This window comes from Phocoena sinus, chromosome X (genome assembly GCF_008692025.1).
Source record: "Phocoena sinus isolate mPhoSin1 chromosome X, mPhoSin1.pri, whole genome shotgun sequence".
NCBI classification, from domain to species: Eukaryota; Metazoa; Chordata; class Mammalia; order Artiodactyla; family Phocoenidae; genus Phocoena; species Phocoena sinus.
This window is the reverse complement of record NC_045784.1, coordinates 82,800,705-82,819,084: the sequence shown is the minus strand read 5'-3', so window position 1 is coordinate 82,819,084 and position 18,380 is coordinate 82,800,705.

The following is an 18,380-nucleotide window of genomic DNA, read 5'->3' as shown; positions in this document are numbered from 1 at the left end:
GATACAATTTCAGTTTTCTTAAATTTACCAAGGCTTGATTTGTGACCCAAGATATGATCTATCCTGGAGAATGTTCCATGAGCACTTGAGAAAAATGTGTATTCTGTTGTTTTTGGATGGAGTGTCCTATAAATATCAATTAAGTCCATCTTGTTTAATGTATCATTTAAAGCTTGTGTTTCCTTATTTATTTTCATTTTGGATGATCTGTCCATGGGTGAAAGTGGGGTGTTAAAGTCCCCTACTATGAATGTGTTACTGTTGATCTCCCCTTTTATGGTTGTTAGTATTTGCCTTATGTATTGAGGTGCTCCTATGTTGGGTGCATAAATATTTACAATTGTTATATCTTCTTCTTGGATCGATCCCTTGATCATTATGTAGTGTCCTTCTTTGTCCCGTTTAATAGTCCTTATTTTAAAGTCTATTTTGTCTGATATGAGAATTGCTACTCCAGCTTTCTTTTGGTTTCCATTTGCATGGAATATCTTTTTCCATCCCCTTACTTTCAGTCTGTATGTGTCTCTAGTTCTGAAGTGGGTCTCTTGTAGACAGCATATATAAGGGTCTTGTTTTTGTATCCATTCAGCCAATCTGTGTCTTTTGGTGGGAGCATTTAGTCCATTTACATTTAAGGTAATTATCGATATGTATGTTCCTATTTCCATTTTATATATTGTTTTGGGTTCGCTACTATAGGTCATTTCCTTCTCTTGTGTTTCGTGTCTAGAGAAGTTCCTTTAGCATTTGTTGTAAAGCTGGTTTGGTGGTGCTGAACTCTCTCAGCTTTTGCTTGTCTGTAAAGGTTTTAATTTCTCCATCAAATGTGAATGAGATCCTTGCTGGGTAGAGTAGTCTTGGTTGCAGGCTATTCTCCTTCAGCACTTTCAGTATGTCCTGCCACTCCCTTCTGGCTTGTAGGGTTTCTGCTGAGAGATCAGCTGTTAACCTTATGGGGATTCCCTTGTGTGTTATTTGTTGTTTTTCCCTTGCTGCTTTTAATATGCTTTCTTTGTATTTAATTTTTGACAGTTTGATTAATATGTGTCTTGGCGTGTTTCTCCTTGTATTTATCCTGTATGGGACCCTCTGTGCTTCCTGGACTTGATTAACTATTTCCTTTCCCATATTAGGGAAGTTTTCAACTATAATCTCTTCAAATATTTTCTCAGTCCCTTTCTTTCTTTCTTCTTCTTCTGGAACCCCTATAATTCGAATGTTGGTGCGTTTCATGTTGTCCCAGAGGTCTCTGAGACTGTCCTCAGTTCTTTTCATTCTTTTTTCTTTATTCTGCTCTGCAGTAGTTATTTCCACTACTTTATCTTCCAGGTCACTTATCCGTTCTTCTGCCTCAGTTATTCTGCTATTGATCCTATCTAGAGTGATTTTAATTTCATTTATTGCATTGTTCATCGTTGCTTGTTTCATCTTTAGTTCTTGTAGGTCCTTGTTAACTGTTTCTTGCATTTTGTCCATTCTACTTCCAAGATTTCGGATCATCCTTACTATCATTATTCTGAATTCTTTTTCAGGTAGATTGCCTATTTCCTCTTCATTTGTTAGGTCTGGTGGGTTTTTATCTTGCTCCTTCATCTGCTGTGTGTTTTTCTGTCTTCTCATTTTGCTTATCTTACTGTGTTTGGGGTCTCCTTTTTTGCAGGCTGCACTTTCGTAGTTCCCGTTGTTTTTGATGTCTGTCTCCAGTGGCTAAGGTTGTTTCAGCGGGTTGTGTAGGCTTCCTGGTGGAGGGGACTAGTGCCTGTGTTGTGCTGGATGAGGCTGGATCTTGTCTCTCTAGTGGGCAGGTTCACGTCTGGTGGTGTGTTTTGGGGTGTCTGTGGCCTTAGTATGATTTTAGGCAGCCTCTCTGCTAATGGGTGGGGTTGTGTTCCTGTTTTGCTAGTTGTTTGGCATAGGTTGTCCAGCACTGTGGCTTGCTGGTCGTTGAGTGAAGCTGGGTGCTGGTGTTAAGATGGAGGTCTCTGGGATATTTCCACCGTTTAATATTATGTGGAGCTGGGAGGTCTCTTGTTGACCAGTGACCTGAAGTTGGCTCTCCTACCTCAGAGGCAGAGCCCTGACTCCTGGCTGGAGCACCAAGAGCCTTTCATCCACACAGCTCAGAATAAAAGGGAGAAAAAGTAGGGAGAATTAGTAGAAGTATGAGTAAAGAAAGAAGGAAAGGAGGAAAGGAAGGAAGGAAGAAAGAAGCAAAGAAGGAAAGAAAGGAGGGAGGGAGGGAGGGAGGGAGGAAGGAAGGAAGGAGGGAAAGAAGGAAAAAAGACAGAAAGAAAGATGATACAGTAAAAATAAAATAAAGTATAATATAGTTATTGAATTAAAAAATATTTAGAAAAAAAAAAAAAAGGGACGGATAGAACCTTAGGACAAATGTTGGAAGCAAAGCTATACAGAGAAAATCTTACACAGAAGCATACACATACACCTTCACAAAAAGAGGTAAAGGGGGAAAAATCATAAATCCTGCTCCCTGAGACCACCTCCTCAATTTGGGGTGATTCGTTGTCTAAAGGAGGGAAGGAAGGAAGGAAAGAAAGAAAGAACGAAGGTAAAGTATAATAAAGTTATTACAATTAAACTTAATTATTAAGAAAAAGAATTTTTAAAAAAAAGTCATGGACGGATAGAGCCCTAGGACAAATGGTGGAAGCAAGAGTATACAGACCAGATCTCACACAGAAGCATACACGTACACATTCACAAAAAGAGGAAAAGGGAAAAAAATCATAGATCTCGCTCCTAAATTCCACCTCTTCAATTTGGGATCATTCCTTGTCTATTCAGGTATTCCACAGATGCAGGGTATATCAAGTTGATTGTGGAGCTTTAATCCGCTGCTTCTGTGTCTGCTGGGAGAGATTTCCCTTTCTCTTCTTTGTTCTCACAGCTCACAGGAGCTCAGCTTTGGATTTCGCCCTGCCTCTGCGTGTAGGTCGCTGGAGGGCGTCTCTGTTTGCTAGTATTTTGTTGAGGATTTTTGCATCTATGTTCATCAGTGATATTGGCCTGTAGTTTTCTTTCTTTGTGACATCCTTGTCTGGTTTTGGTATCAGGGTGATGGTGGTCTCGTAGAATGAGTTTGGGAGTGTTCCTCTCTCTGCTGTATTTTGGAAGAATTTGAGAAGGATAGGTGTTAGCTCTTCTCTAAATGTTTGATAGAATTCACCTGTGAAGCCATCTGGTCCTGGGCTTTTGTTTGTTGGAAGATTTTAATCACAGTTTCAATTTCAGTGCTTGTGATCAGTCTGTTCATATTTTCTATTTCTTCCTGATTCAGTCTTGGCAGGTTGTGCATTTCTAAGAATTTGTCCATTTCTTTCAGGTTGTCCAATTTATTGGCATAGAGTTTCTTGTAGTAACCTCTCATGATCTTTTGTTTTTCTGCCGTGTCAGTTTTCACTTCTTTTTCATTTCTAATGCTATTGATTTGAGTCTTCTCCCTTTTCTTCTTGATGAGTCTGGCTAATGGTTTATCAATTTAATTTACCTTCTCAAAGAACCAGCTTTTAGTTTTAATGATCTTTGCTATCATTTCCTTCATTTCTTTTTCATTTATTTCTGATCTGATTTTTATGATTCCTTTCTTTCTGCTAACTTTGGAGTTTTTGATTCTTCTTTCTCTAATTGCTTGAGGTGCAAGGTTAGGCTGTTTATTCGAGATGTTTCCTGCTTCTTAAGATGGGCTTGTATTGCTATAAACTTCCCTCTTAGAACTGCTTTTGCTGCATCCCATAGGTTTTGGATCATTGTGTTTTCATTTGTTTCTAGGTATTTTTTTATTTCCTCTTTGATTTCTTCAGTGATCACTTCATTATTAAGTAGCATATTGTTTAGCCTCAATGTGTTTGTAATTCTTACAGATCTTTTCATGTATTTGATATCTAGTTTCATAGCATTGTGGTCAGAAAAGATACTTGATACAATTTCAATTTTCATACATTTACCAAGGTTTGATTTGTTACCCAAGATATGATCTATCCTGTAGAATGTTCCATGAGCACTTGAGAAATGTGTGTATTCTGCTGTTTTTGAATGGAGTTTCCAGAAATATCAATTAAGTCCATCTTGTTATATGTGTCATTTAAAGCTTGTGTTTCCTTATTTATTTTCATTTTGGATGATCTGTCCATTGGTGAAAGTGGGGTGTTAAAATCCCCTACTATGAATGTGTTACTGTTGATTTCCCATTTTATGGCTGTTAGTATTTGCCTTATGTATTGAAGTGCTACTCTGTTGGGTGCCTAAATATTTACAATTGTTATATCTTCTTCTTCGATCAATTCCTTGATCATTATGTAGTGTCCTTCTTTGTCTCTTCTAATAGGCTTTATTTTAAAGTCTATTTAGTCTGATATGAGAATTGCTACCCCAGCTTTCTTTTTTTTTTTATTTTATTTTATTTTTTTTTTAAACATCTTTATTGGGGTATAATTGCTTTACAATGGTGTGTTAGTCTCTGCTTTATAACAAAGTGAATCAGCTATACATATACATATGTTCCCATATGTCTTCCCTCTTCCGTCTCCCTCCCTCCCACTCTCCCCATCCCACCCCTCCAGGCTGTCACAAAGCACCGAGCTAATATCCCTGTGCCTTGCGGCTGGTTCCCCCTAGCTATCTACCTTACTACGTTTGTTAGTGTGTATATGTCCATGACTCTCTCTCGCCCTGTCAAAACTCACCCTTCCCCCTCCCCATATCCTCAAGTCCATTCTCCAGTAGGTCTGCGTCTTTATTCCTGTCTTACCCCTAGGTTCTTCATGACATTTTTTTTCCCTTAAATTCCATATATCTGTGTTAGCATACAGTATTTGTCTTTTTCTTTCTGACTTACTTCACTCTGTATGACAGACTCTAGGTCTATCCATCTCATTACAAATAGCTCAATTTCGTTTCTTTTTAAGGCTGAGTAATATTCCATTTTGTATATGTGCCACATCTTCTTTATCCATTCATCCAATCATGGGCGCTTAGGTTGTTTCCATGTCCGGGCTATTGTAAATAGAGGTGCAATGAACATTTTGGTACATGACTCTTTTTGAATTTTGGTTTTCTCAGGGTATATGCCCAGTAGTGGGATTGCTGGGTCATATGGTAATTCTATTTGTAGTTTTTTAAGGAACCTCCATACTGTTCTCCATAGTGGCTGAACCAATTCACATTCCCACCAGCAGTGCAAGAGTGTCCCCTTTTCTCCACACCCTCTCCAGCATTTTTTGTTTCTAGATTTTTTGATGATGGCCATTCTGACTGGTGTGAGATGATATCTTATTGTAGTTTTGATTTGCATTTCTCTAATGATTAATGATGTTGAGCATTCTTTCATGTGTTTGTTGGCATTCTGTATATCTTCTTTGGAGAAATGTCTATTTAGGTCTTCTACCCATTTTTGGATGGGGTTGTTTGTTTTTTTGTTATTGAGCTGCATGAGCTGCTTGTAAATTTTGGAGATTAATCCTTTGTCAGTTGCTTCATCTGCAAATGTTTTCTCCCATTCTGAGGGTTGTCTTTTGGTCTTGATTATGGTTTCCTTTGCTGTGCAAAAGCTTTGAAGTTTCATTAGGTCCCATTTGTTTATTTTTGTTTTTATTTCCATTACTCTAGGAGGTGGGTCAGAAAGGATCTTGCTGTGATTTATGTCATAGAGTGTTCTTCCTATGTTTTCCTCTAAGAGTTTGATTGTTTCTGGCCTTACCCCAGCTTTCTTTTGGTTTCCTTTTGCATGGAATATCTTTTTCTATCCCTTCACTTTCAGTCTGTATGTGTCCCTAGGTCTGAAGTGGGTCTTTTATAGACAGCATATATATTGGATTTTTTTATTATCCATTCTGCCAGTCTGTGTCTTTTGGTGGGAGCATTTAATCCATTTACATTTAAGGTAATTATCAATATGTATGTTCCTATTCCCATTTTCTTTATTGATTTGGGTTTGTTATTGTAGGTCTTTTCCTCCTCTTGTGTTTCTTGCCTAGAGAAGGTCCTTTAGCATTTGTTGTAAAGCTTGTTTTTTGGTGCTGAACTCTCTCAGCTTTTGCTTGTATATAAAGGTTTTAATTTCTCCACCAAATCTAAATGGATCCTTCTGTGTAGAGTAAACTTGGTTGTAGGTTTTTCTCCTTCATCACTTTAAATATGTCCTGCTATCCCTCCTGGCTTGCAGAGTTTCTGCTGAAAGATCAGCTGTTAACCTTATGAGGATTGCCTTGTTTGTTATTTGTTGTCTTTCCCTTTCTGCTTTTAATATGTTTTCCTTGTATTTAATTTTTGACAGTTTGATTAATATGTGCCTTGGTGTATTTCTCCTTGGATTTATCCTGTATGGGACCCTCTGTGCTTCCTGGACTTGATTAACTATTTCCTTTCCCATATTAGGGAAGTTTTCAACTATAATCTCTTCAAATATTTTCTCAGTCCCTTTCTTTCTTTCTTCTTCTTCTGGAACCCCTATAATTCGAATGTTGGTGCATTTAATGCTGTCCCAGAGGTCTCTGAGACTGTCCTCAGTTCTTTTCATTCTTTTTTCTTTATTCTGCTCTTCAGTAGTTATTTCCACTCTTTTATCTTCCAGGTCACTTATCTGTTCTTATGCCTCAGTTATTCTGCTGTTGATCCCTTCTGGAGTATTTTTAATTTCATTTTTTGTGTTGTTCATCATTGCTTGTTTCACCTTTAGTTCTTCTAGGTCCTTGTTAAATGTTTCTTGCATTTTCACTATTCTATTTCCAAGATTTTGGATCATCTTTACTATCATTATTCTGAAATATTTTTCAGGTAGACTGCCTATTTCCTCCTCATTTGCTAGGTCTGGTGGGTTTTTATCTCGCTCCTTAATCTGCTGTGTGTTTTTCTGACTTCTCATTTTGCTTATCTTACTGTTTTGGGGGTCTCCTTTTTGGAGCCTGCAGGTTTGTAGTTCCTGTTGTTTTTGGTGTCTGTCCCCAGTGACTCAAGTTGGTTCAGTGGGTTTTGTAGGCTTCCTGGTGGAGGGGAGTAGTGCCTGTGTTCTGGTGGATGAGGCTGGATCTTGTCTTTCTGGTGGGCAGGTCCACGTCTGGTGGTGTGTTTTGAGGTGTCTGTGGACTTATTATGATTTTAGGCAGCCTCTCTGCTAATGGGTGGGGTTGTGTTCCTGTCTTGCTAGTTGTTTGGCATAGGGTGTCCAGCACTGTAGCTTGCTGGTCGTTGAGTGAAGCTGGGTCTTGGTGTTGAGATGGAGATCTCTGGGAGATTTTCGCCATTTGACATTACGTGGAGCTAGGAGGTCTCTTGTGGACCAATGTCCTGAAGGTGGCTCTCCCACCTCAGAGGCACAGCACTGTCTCCTGTCTGCAGCATCAAGAGCCTTTCATCCACACGGCTCTGAATAAAAGGGAGAAAATGTAGAAAGAAAGAGGATAAAAGAAAAGAAAATAAAGTAATTTAAAATAAAATAAAGTTATTAAAATAAAAAAATAATTATTAAGAAAAAATAATTTTAAGTAAAAAAAAACAGACAGATAGAACCCCAGGACAAATTGTGAAAGCAAAGCTATACAGACAAAATACACATACACACTCACAAAAAGAGGAAAAGGGGAAAAAATAATAAATCTTGCTCTCAAAGTCCACCTCCTCAATTTGGGATGATTCGTTGCCTATTCAGGTATTCCACAGGTTCAGGGTACATCAAGTTGATTGTGGAGATTTAATCCACTGCTCCTGAGGCTGCTGGGAGAGATTTCCCTTTCTCTTTTTTGTTCTCACAGCTCCCAGGGCTTCAGCTTTGGATTTGGCCCCGCCTCTGCGTGTAGGTCATGGAGGGCGTCTGTTCTTCGCTCAGACAGGATGGGGTTAAAGGAGCCGCTGATTCAGGGGCTCCGGCTCACTCAGGTCGGGGGGAGGGAGGGGTATGGAGTGCGGGGTGAGCCTGCAGCGGCAGAGGCCGGCGTGATGTTGCACCAGCCTGAGGCGCGCCGTGTGTTCTCCTGGGGAAGTTGTCCCTGGATCCCGGGATCCTGGCAGTTGCGGGCTGCACAGGCTCCCCGGAAGGGAGGTGTGGAGGGCGACCTGTTCTCGTCCACAGGCTTCTTGGTGGTAGCAGCAGCAGCCTTAGCATCTCATGCCCGTCTCTGGGGTCTACACTGTTAGCCGAGGCTCACGCCCATCTCTGGAGCTCCTTTAAGCAGCGCTCTTAATCCCCTCTCCTCGCTCACCAGGAAACAAAGAGGGAAGCAAAAGACTCTTTCCTCTTCGGCAGGTCCAGACTTTTTCCCAGACTCCCTCCCGGCTAGCCGTGGTGCACTAACCCCTTCAGGCTGTGTTCACGCTGCCAGTCCTCTCCCTGCGCTCCGACCGAAGCCTGAGACTCTGCTCCCAGACCTGCCCGCCCTGGCGGGTGAGCAGAGAAGCCTCTCGGGCTGGTGAGTGCTGGTCGTCACCGATCTTTTGTGCGGAAATCTCTCCGCTTTGCCCTCTGCACCCCTGTTGCTGTCCTCTCCTCCGCAGCTCCAAAGTTCCCCCCCCTCTGCCACCCGCCATCTCCACCTGTGAAGGGGCTTCTAGTATGTGGAAACCTTTCCTTCTTCACAGCTCTCTCCCACTGGTGCAGGTCCTGTCCCTATTCTTTTGTCTCTGTTTTTCTTTTTTCTTTTGCCCTACCCAGGTACGTGGGGACTTTCTTGACTTTTGGGAGGTCTGAGGTGTTCTGCCAGCATTCAGTAGGTGTTCTGTAGGAGTTGTTCCACGTGTAGATGTATTTCTGGTGTATCTGTGGGGAGGATGGTGATCTACACGTCTTACTCTTCTGCCATCTTCCCCCTCTCGTTCTACGTAATTATTCTTGACTGACTTGACTCAGTGTTTGCACGCTTGCTCTTTGGGAATCTGCTTCCCCCAGTCCCAGCATTTGTAAGAGACTCCAGTACTTGTCAGCACCTACAGGGGCAACTGAGAGGGACTGAATATGCACCTAAAATATGTTGGGTAGTTTACATTACTATGAAGTTGCGAGTTCTTTAGTGTTCACTGTTCAAATCTGACTGCAACTTGGGTGTGTTTTCTTACTTGAGCTTGCTTCTGATCATCACGTCTCACCCCAATGCCATGTCTCCTCCAAACCTGAGACCTGGTCTGGCAACCTCCACCTTCTTTCCCCCTTGGATATGTTCTTGATAGGCTAACAATCTGAATGAGAAGTGATGTTTAGAGGAACAATTTTAAAGTTTTCAAACCAACAACAATAAATACATCAGTAGTGATTTTGGTTAAGGAGCCTGGGTTTGTGGACATGGATGAAGATGATGTTGAAGTGGTTTGGGCATCTCATGACCAAGAACTGGCAGATGAAGAGCTCGGGCAACTGCAAAAGGAAAAGATATGACTCCAAACAGCACAGTAGTGAAATGCCTGAAAATGAAGTCATCCAGGAACTGAACCAAAGCACTTACATGAGATGTCTACTACTATTGACAGTGTTACAGTGATTACAGAAAATTATGACTTTAATTTTGAAAGGGCACATAGGTTTGCAGGATGTTTTGAGTACCTACAAAGAATTGTATGATAGAAAAATGTGCAAGGCTAAATAGTCATGTATAATATTGTATTTCAAGCCTTCCACATCAGCCACTGTAGACAATGAACCTCAACCATCAACAATGAGACAGGCAGACATAGAAGAAGGTATAAACATTAATGGAATCAGATAGAGATTAGATGTTAAAAAAGGGTCCTCTTCCTCTGTCCCCTACACCCCAGTCCCCTGTACCTCCCAATGCCCCAACCTTCCAAGACTTAGCCTAACACACCATCACCACAACCTATCGGCCTTCCATTGTGCTCTCTGCCTTCCAGATTCTGGTAAGTGAAATTACACTGTACATACATTATTTCTACTTTTTACAGGCTGTGTATTTATCTTATCATTCTTGCTTTGGAAAATATGTTAGTATTATTTTAGGTTTTATGTGCTCTTTGGTATGACTTGGTAGGTTATATTTTTTAGTCTGGGAATGCTCAAAACATTTTTCCATATAAATTAATGGTAATTACTTCTTCACTTTATGTAATTTGGGCTTAGGAAAGGTTTCATAGGAATGCTCCCCTTTAGGGTAACAGGGGGAACTTGTTTATGACTATGCCATAATTTACATAATAAGTCTTCTGCTATAGGAAGTTTCCAATATTTCCTGCTTATAAATTAAGATGATATGTATATCATTGTGCATGCACCTTTGTATATATCTCTGATTATTGCTTTAAAATAAATTTCTAAAATTGGAATTTCTGGGTCAAACTCTTCCTATTCTTTTCTGCTGTATAACAAAGTGAATCCACTATACACATACATATATCCCCATATCTCCTCCCTCTTGCATCTCCCTCCCACCCTCCCTATCCCATCCCTCTAGGTGGTCACAAAGCACCGAGCTGATCTCCCTGTGCTATGTGGCTGCTTCCCACTAGCTATCTATTTTACATTTGGTAGTATATATTAGTCCATACCACCCTCTCACTTTGTCCCAGCTTACCCTTCCTCCTCCCCATGTCCTCAAGTCCATTCTCTACATCTGCATGTTTATTCCTGTCCTGCCCCTAGTTTCTTCAGGACCATTTTTTCTTTAGATTCCATATATATATGTTAGCATACAGTATTTGTTTTTTCTCTTTCTGACTTACTTCCCTCTGTATGACAGACTCTGGGTCCATCCACCTCACTACAAATAACTCAATTTCGTTTCTTTTTATGGCTGAGTAATATTCCATTGTATATATGTACCACATCTTCTTTATCCATTCATCTGTCAGTGGACACTTAAGTTGCTTCCATGTCCTGGCTATGGTAAATAGAGCTGCAGTACATCATCAGTGTATAGGAATGCAAGAGATTTCTCTGCATTAATTTTGTATCCTGCTACTTTGCCAAATTCACTGATTAGCTCCAGTAAGTAGTTTTCTGGTAGCATCTTTAGGATTCTCTATGTATAGCATCATGTCATCTGCAAACAGTGACAGTTTTACCTCTTCTTTTCTGATTTGGATTCCTTTTATTTCTTTTTCTTCTCTGATTGCTGTGGTTAAAACTTCCAGAACTATGTTGAATAATAGTGGTAAGAGTGGGTGACCTTGTCTTGTTCCTGATCTTAGTGGAAATGATTTCAGTTTTTCACCATTGAGAATGATGTTGGCTGTGGGTTTGTCATATATGTCCTTTATTATGTTGAGGTAAGTTCCCTCTGTGCCTACTTTCTGGAGGGTTTTTATCATAAATTGGTGTTCAATTTTGTCAAAATCTTTTTATGCATCTATTAAGATGATCATAAGGGATTGAACCCATGCCCTTGGCAGTGAAAGCATGAAGTCCTAACCACTGGACCTCCAGGGAACTCTCTAGACCTGACTTCTTAGGTCACCAAAAAAACAATTGACAAAGAAAAATTTATAACTATCTTCTTTGGAGAAATGTCTATTCAATTCCTTGGCCCATTTTTCATTGGATCCTTCTTCTTTTTATTATTGATTGACTTGAAAGTGTTCTTTGTATATTGTAGATACAAGCCCTTTATCAGATCTATGATTTTAAGTATTTTCACTCATTCTGAGGGTTTTCTTTTCACCTTCTTGATTGTATGGTTTGTATCACAAAAAGTTGTAATTTTGATGATGTCTACCTTAGATGAGTTTATCATATGTGAATCATATCTTAATAAAACTTCTTTTAGAAATTTATACAAATACAACATCTTTGTTTGTGAGTGTAGTCAGAGACTGAAAGCTTACTATGTAGTATCATCACCAGAGTAATCACAGGTTGGCCTGCAAAAGCCTGTAATGTTTGACACCCAAAGCTATCCAGGAATTCTCAAACATGCACCAAAAAAAGTAAGCTACAAGTCATTCATCAATCTGAATCTTCTTGCACATGGGGATTTCCCATACTTATTTTTTAGCTTGCCTTGTATGAGAAACACTTTGGTGTTATGTGTTATTTGGAAAGGTAGCATAATGGGGGTTCCAACAATGGACTTCAGATCCAAACTTCTTGGGTTTATCCTGGCTTCACCTATCAATAACTGTGACCACAGGCAAGTTACTTAACCTTTCCATACCTCAGGTGTTCCCATACTTAAAATGGGAATGATAATAAAACTTTATCACAGAGTGAGTGTGAGTTTTAAATGAGTTAATATATGTACAGCTCTGATAAAAGTGCCTGACATAATAAGTACTAAGCATAAGTTATTAATACTATTTTTATGTGTTTTTAGTAGGGAGAGTAGGAGACCTTTTCATTACCTCATATGCCTCCTACTCAGTTTTGCAGTTGGCAAAAGAAAACCTTGAATTTACTCTCTCTCTTTCTCTTTCTTGATTCACCTCTCCCTCAAACTTCCTCATTTTTATTGATGATGATGCCATAATCTCCTTAGCATTCCAGATAAAATAAATCTGAGTCCTCAGAGTCTTCTTTTATTTTTTTAATGTAAATTTATTTATTTGGTTTTGACTGCATTGAGTCTTTGTTGTTGTGCGTGGGCTTTCTCTAGTTGCAGCGAGTGGGGGCTAATCCATTGTGATGCATGGGCTTCTCAATGTGGTGGCTTCACTTGTTGCGGAGCATGGGATCTAGGCGCACGGGCTTCGGTAGTTGTAGCACGTGGGTTCATCAGTTGTGGTTTGCGGGCTCTAGAGCACAGGCTCAGTAGTTGTGGCTCATGGGCTTAGTTGCTCCATGCCATGTGGGATCTTCCCAGACCAGGGCTCGAACCCATGTCCCCTGCACTGGCAGGCAAATTCTTAACCACTGTGCCACCAGGGAAGCCCCTCAGAGTCTTCTTTAATTCCTCTTTTCCCTCACTCCACAAGTTAAGTCCATTAGTAAGTTTTCTCAGCTCTTCCTCTTAAATATATGCAAATCAGTCCATGCTTCACTGCATCTACCAACTCCGTCCTAGTACAGGCCATCATCATTCTTCTCTTAGTCTGCTTTGGTAGTTTCCTAACTGGTTTCTCAACGTGTGTTCTTGTAATACTAAAGTCTATTCTCCACAGCAGCCAGAGGACTATATTTTAAACCTAAATCAAATCACATGACGCCCTTTCAAACTTTCAATGACTTCCCACTGTACTTGGATTATAATCCAAGCACTATATCATGGCCTATGAAAGCTCTTATGGTAGCTGGTCTACAAAGATAATGACCATCATTCAAGAGGTAGACTCTTTTCTTTCTCCTTGAATTTAAGTCAGCCCTGTGACTTGCTCTGACTAATAAGAGGCAGTGGAAGTGACATTCTTGGACTTTCAAGGTCAGATCATAAGAGGTCTAGCAGCTTCGGCTTCTTTCCTGGTGGAATCTAGTTGTCATGTATTAAGTCTGGCTACCCTAAGACTACCATCCTCTGAGGAAGCCCAAGCTTGTCATGTCATTAGATATAAGACATGTGGAGAAGCAGCTATACACCAGGGATATGAGAACTTCAGGCAACTCAGCCAAGTCCAGTGACCAGATGAACACTGACAAGTATTTTCAGTTGACACTACACAGAGTAGAGAATTCACTGAGCCAAGGTCTGAACAAATTTCTGACCCACAAAATCCTGATGAAAAATAAATTGTTGTATTAAGTCATTATGTTTAGAGTGGTTTGATGTGCAGTTATAGGTAACGGAAACATCACCCATTATGCTTTTCCCCTGTACTTCTCTAGACTCATCTGATACTAAGTTCTCTGTATTTTAACCATGCTTTCTCTCTTTTTCTTCTTCTGATGTGGAAACCTTGTTCCTTCCTCATGGCCCTTGAAGTCACTGTGCCCTTTGCCTAGAAGTCTCTTCCCTTAGTTTTGGGCACAGCTAACTTATCATTAAGGTCTCAGTTCAGTTGTTATCTTCTCAAGCAGGCCTTCCTTAGCCACATTATCTGAAGTAGGTTCATACCACCACTCCGCTCATTCTATCATACTTCTTTATTTTATTGCCTTAATATTACTTAACATTATCTAAAGTTATTTTGACTGTTTACTGATTTTTCAGTTGTCAGACTTCTTTCATGAGGATAGAAATTCTGTCTATTTTATTCACTGCTATGAAATTAACACAGTGCACTGTTATGAAATTAACACAGTGAATAGTGCCTGATACATTGTAAGTGTTAAATAAATGCAGATTGAGTGAATGAATAAAGGTGAAAGAGTGTTCTTACATTCCACTAGACCCAATGTAGTAACTATTGGTTACTGTAATGGATAGTTTCAATTTTCCTTACCTAAATTTTCTCTCTACCATTTTATCCTATTCTGTGCCAGCAAGAAGCTAGCCTTTAGGTCTGGATCAACATGCTTCCTTTTCCTCTAGCTTTTGGTTGGTTTTGGCCACTAAGGGGCACCAACAGGAGATTAGAGGGGCCGAAGAGAAAGATGTCAGTGTATTTATTCTAATAGCTTCCTCTCAGAGAATTCACTGTCAGTTAGCTACATCTCTCTTTCAAAGATCACAACTCCCAGAAGGTGGCCTTCTCTTACAGTAGGCTAATCTCTCCAGGATCTGGTAATCTTTTCTTCCTCTTGTCAGCCAGGCCAAGGGACAGTAAAACTTCCTCACTGTCACCAGCCCTTCTATGCTTCACTATTTTTTGTTGGTTTGCCTTAATCCTGCCCACACCCTTTATATAGTCTTTTCATTTAAAATCTCTTCACTTATTTTGTGTACCATCATTCCCTGTCTAAACCCTAACAGTTACTTTATAGATCTAAACAATAGTTCCTTCTTTTATGTAGCTGTTCTAGCTGATTCATAGTACTTTTAATGATTTTCATACATAAGCTATTACATATATTTTTATTTTAATCTACATACTTGTTAATCTATCCCTAGATAATTGAAAGATGGCTGCAGATATTTACCACTCTTCTTTTGAAGCTAGTTCCTTTGAGCAATGATAGGCCTATGAGTACATTATACACATTTACACACCCACATGTAACACACCTGTTTCTGCTTTCACAATTGCTTTTGCTGAGGCAAACTCATCACCTCACTTTGTGGACTCTGTCCTCACCACCTCCAAGCACTCTAGCCACGGAGACCCACTCCAGAACTGTTTAGCTATTCTTTTACTAGTATGACTCATATTGGCTCTGAAAAGAAAGTATACCATCAAGGACAGAGAGTGAAACTAGGAGAGCTGAAGGTGATGGAATACATAAAGAGAAAACAGTAAACAATCCAGATTGGTACTTTCATCAGTGCACAGACCAAATACGGATTCAAGGAGGATAATTTGTCCCTTTTAGCTATGTATGCTACCAACTTAATGAGAACACATGTTGGTAAAAATGTTAGTAGCTTTGAATAGGCATTGGCAAGATGGTGGCTTTTGTGAGTGTGGCTGCAGGGATGAGGCCATACAACTTAATTTGAATGCAAAAAGTAGTTTCCTAAAGTTAGATGAAAGTAAATGACAGTGTTAACTGGTAGTAGGATTTATCTTTCATTTAAAGTCAGATTTCTATGAAACATTCATGCATCCATAATCACAGAAGCATAAAGTTTTATAGCTTGGAGAATCCTCAAGGTCATTTGTTCAAATCCCTCATTACATGATTAAGAAAGCAAGGTCTAGAATGACTGGTCAGAGATCAAAACTAGAGTTATAATTCCTTGCATCTCTCTTTTTCAGTCTCTGTTCTTTCCTTTTGATCAACTGTTTTCCAAATACGTCTTCCATGGTCCAGGATGTGGTGGGGTTGGGTAGAGTGGTAAGGTTGACAATTCACAAGACCCAGGGAAAGAGGAAGGCCAGGGGATGGCACACCCTTCCCAGTCAATAAAAGCATCTCTGCTTTTTTTGCTTTATATATATTTTTGTATAAGATTTTGTCTGGAAAATTTTTCTTGTGTTAAAAAAATATTTGAAAAGCATCATTCTATGCCATGCTATTAACTTAGCAAGAAACTAGCTGAAGAAATCTGCAAGAAAAATGGCATTGATTTGATTGAATCTGGTGGTGCACAGGTAAATGTTTAAAAACTTGCTCTCTGAGGAATAAAACAGTCCTAATTTGTAGCATTTGCTGATTTCCATCCCATCATGGCTTATTTCCATCTACTAACATGATGTCAACGAGCTTGCAAAATTCCTGAAAATTTAACAGTCAACTTTTGCCAGACGTTATGAGCTAGCTCCAGCACACCACTGATTGAGTTCCTTCTGTGTGCAATACCCTCCTGTGATTCTTCTGTTTGTATTTAAATAATCAACTAATAGAGAATTTTGTTATTGAGCGAATAAATAAAAGGTAAGTAATCAGTCTACAGGCCTTGGGAAATATTATTCTCCATCATTGAGTTTTAGTGAATTATTTATTTATTTATTTGCTGGTCTGAGGTTTTGGGAGATGGGATTTGGTCACAGGTAAACACATGTGATCTCTTAGATGAAAAGTAGCATATTAAAGGTGGAATGCTAATGAAACAGCTGTGGATGAAATCAATGACCATCCTGGGGGTGGATGAGAATGTTTACACACATATACATCTTTCTATGCACCAATAACATCTGCTTTTTTAAGCAGAGAGGTGCTATTTTAATCAAACCTGAGGAAATATCTCGGGATGGATTGCACTTCTTCCTTCATCTCCCTAGGAAGCCATTTAGTTATAACCCATTATTCTCTTTGATTCCAGTGGATGTTCCATGCTCAGACAGGCCCTCTTTTTTTTTAAACCCTAATGACCTCCTTTCACATGTTTCTTATATAATTGTACTTCCTGTTGCCTCTGAAACACAGAGACAGATAGAAATTTCCACAGTAAAAGCAAAAAGTTTCATGGAATAAGAAAAGAAAAATCAAAGAAGGAATAATTGTCTAAATATTTATGCCAAGGTCTTTTCAATATATATGGCCTCTTTCTTCTTCCTTTCCTCTAGTCCAAAGTATGGGGGGAGGGGCAGGGTTGAAGCATGCCCCACACGATAATATCCACATTCTTACCTTAAAATGGGTGCATTATACCCCAATTGCATGTATCAAAGTTGTTTCAGCTAATGTTTCAACTCTTATCTTCTGTGCCACATTCTTAACTTCTGGCATTAAAAATCTCAGGGATAGAAAAGACATCTTCATTTTCTTTCATTTCTCACAATTTCTTCCAGATCATATAAAACACTTAACAATAATGAAATAGTAAGGGAACTATAGTGTTCACAGAGGTCTACCTGCCTCCTTTCCGTTTCTGTGTAGGTTGATGATGAAGAGGAAACAAGGGTAAGAAACTCCAAGCCAGTCTATAGATTTATTCTATCTTTTGAAGAATTTTAATGCTCAAACTGACTGAAAATGGATCTTTCAGTAAGAGGAGATTTCCTATGATGCATTTTTAACAGAGTGGAAAATCACTTTGATTACTTTAAAACGTAGTCAAGCCATATGCAAAAATCTAAGCAGACATAGTTTCATAACCCAATTTACGAGTTCTCTCTCACTACTTTATGATAAAGAGGCGGCAATTGCTCTAATATTGATTATGTTAGTCCACACCCAACCTGCTGCCCTGACAAGTTTATAATAAATTCCAATTAGCCCATGCTCCCTTATCTTAATTACCAATAAATGCCTTCAGTGGGTGATGGTCCTTTGAGTCCTACAGCCATTGTCTAATCTTTGTCTATCTTTGATGAGCATAACAGACTTTACTTCTACTGGCAAAGATGTTTTTTTAAATTTCAAATCATGTTATCTAGTTTGACTCTGTTGTTCCTTTTCTTAAGAAAGTTGGCACTAGGATAAGAAAACAGGTAGCTAGCATCAGCAGTCACAATTGGATTTTAGGCTGAAAAATAAACTATGACATTGCAGGGTTTTCCATTTTCAACTAATCAGAGACATATCTGCATTTGCTTCATTTATAAGGTAAAAAAATATTCTCAATGTCTGATCTGAAATTTTATCCAGAGATCTGAGATTCAAGCTGTGCCCTTTCTGCTTCTTTTATCACTGCTTGTAATAAAGATTCTGCAACCAAACTTAGCTGACAAGTTGGTTGATGATGCATGAACCACAACAGAAAACACTTTGGCTCTTCTTCAGTGATCTTAGTCTTGAATTCTTGAAAGGATCAAAAATCTGAATCTATCAAAAAATTAAGATATGATTCAAAGATGCTTATAGAGGCATGCAGAACATTCCTAGGCCACGTGGGCTTTAGTGTGTCATATAAACCCCTATAAACTGGCATGGCCTCCTTCCTTTCCTGTTCTAGGTAGTAGAATTTCATTCCTAACACAACCTGGGGCTCTATGATACATAAAAGAAGCCTAGAGGATCTTGCCTCTATTTGAGAGGAATAAGTAAAAGAATACAAGAATGTTAACCTTTAGAG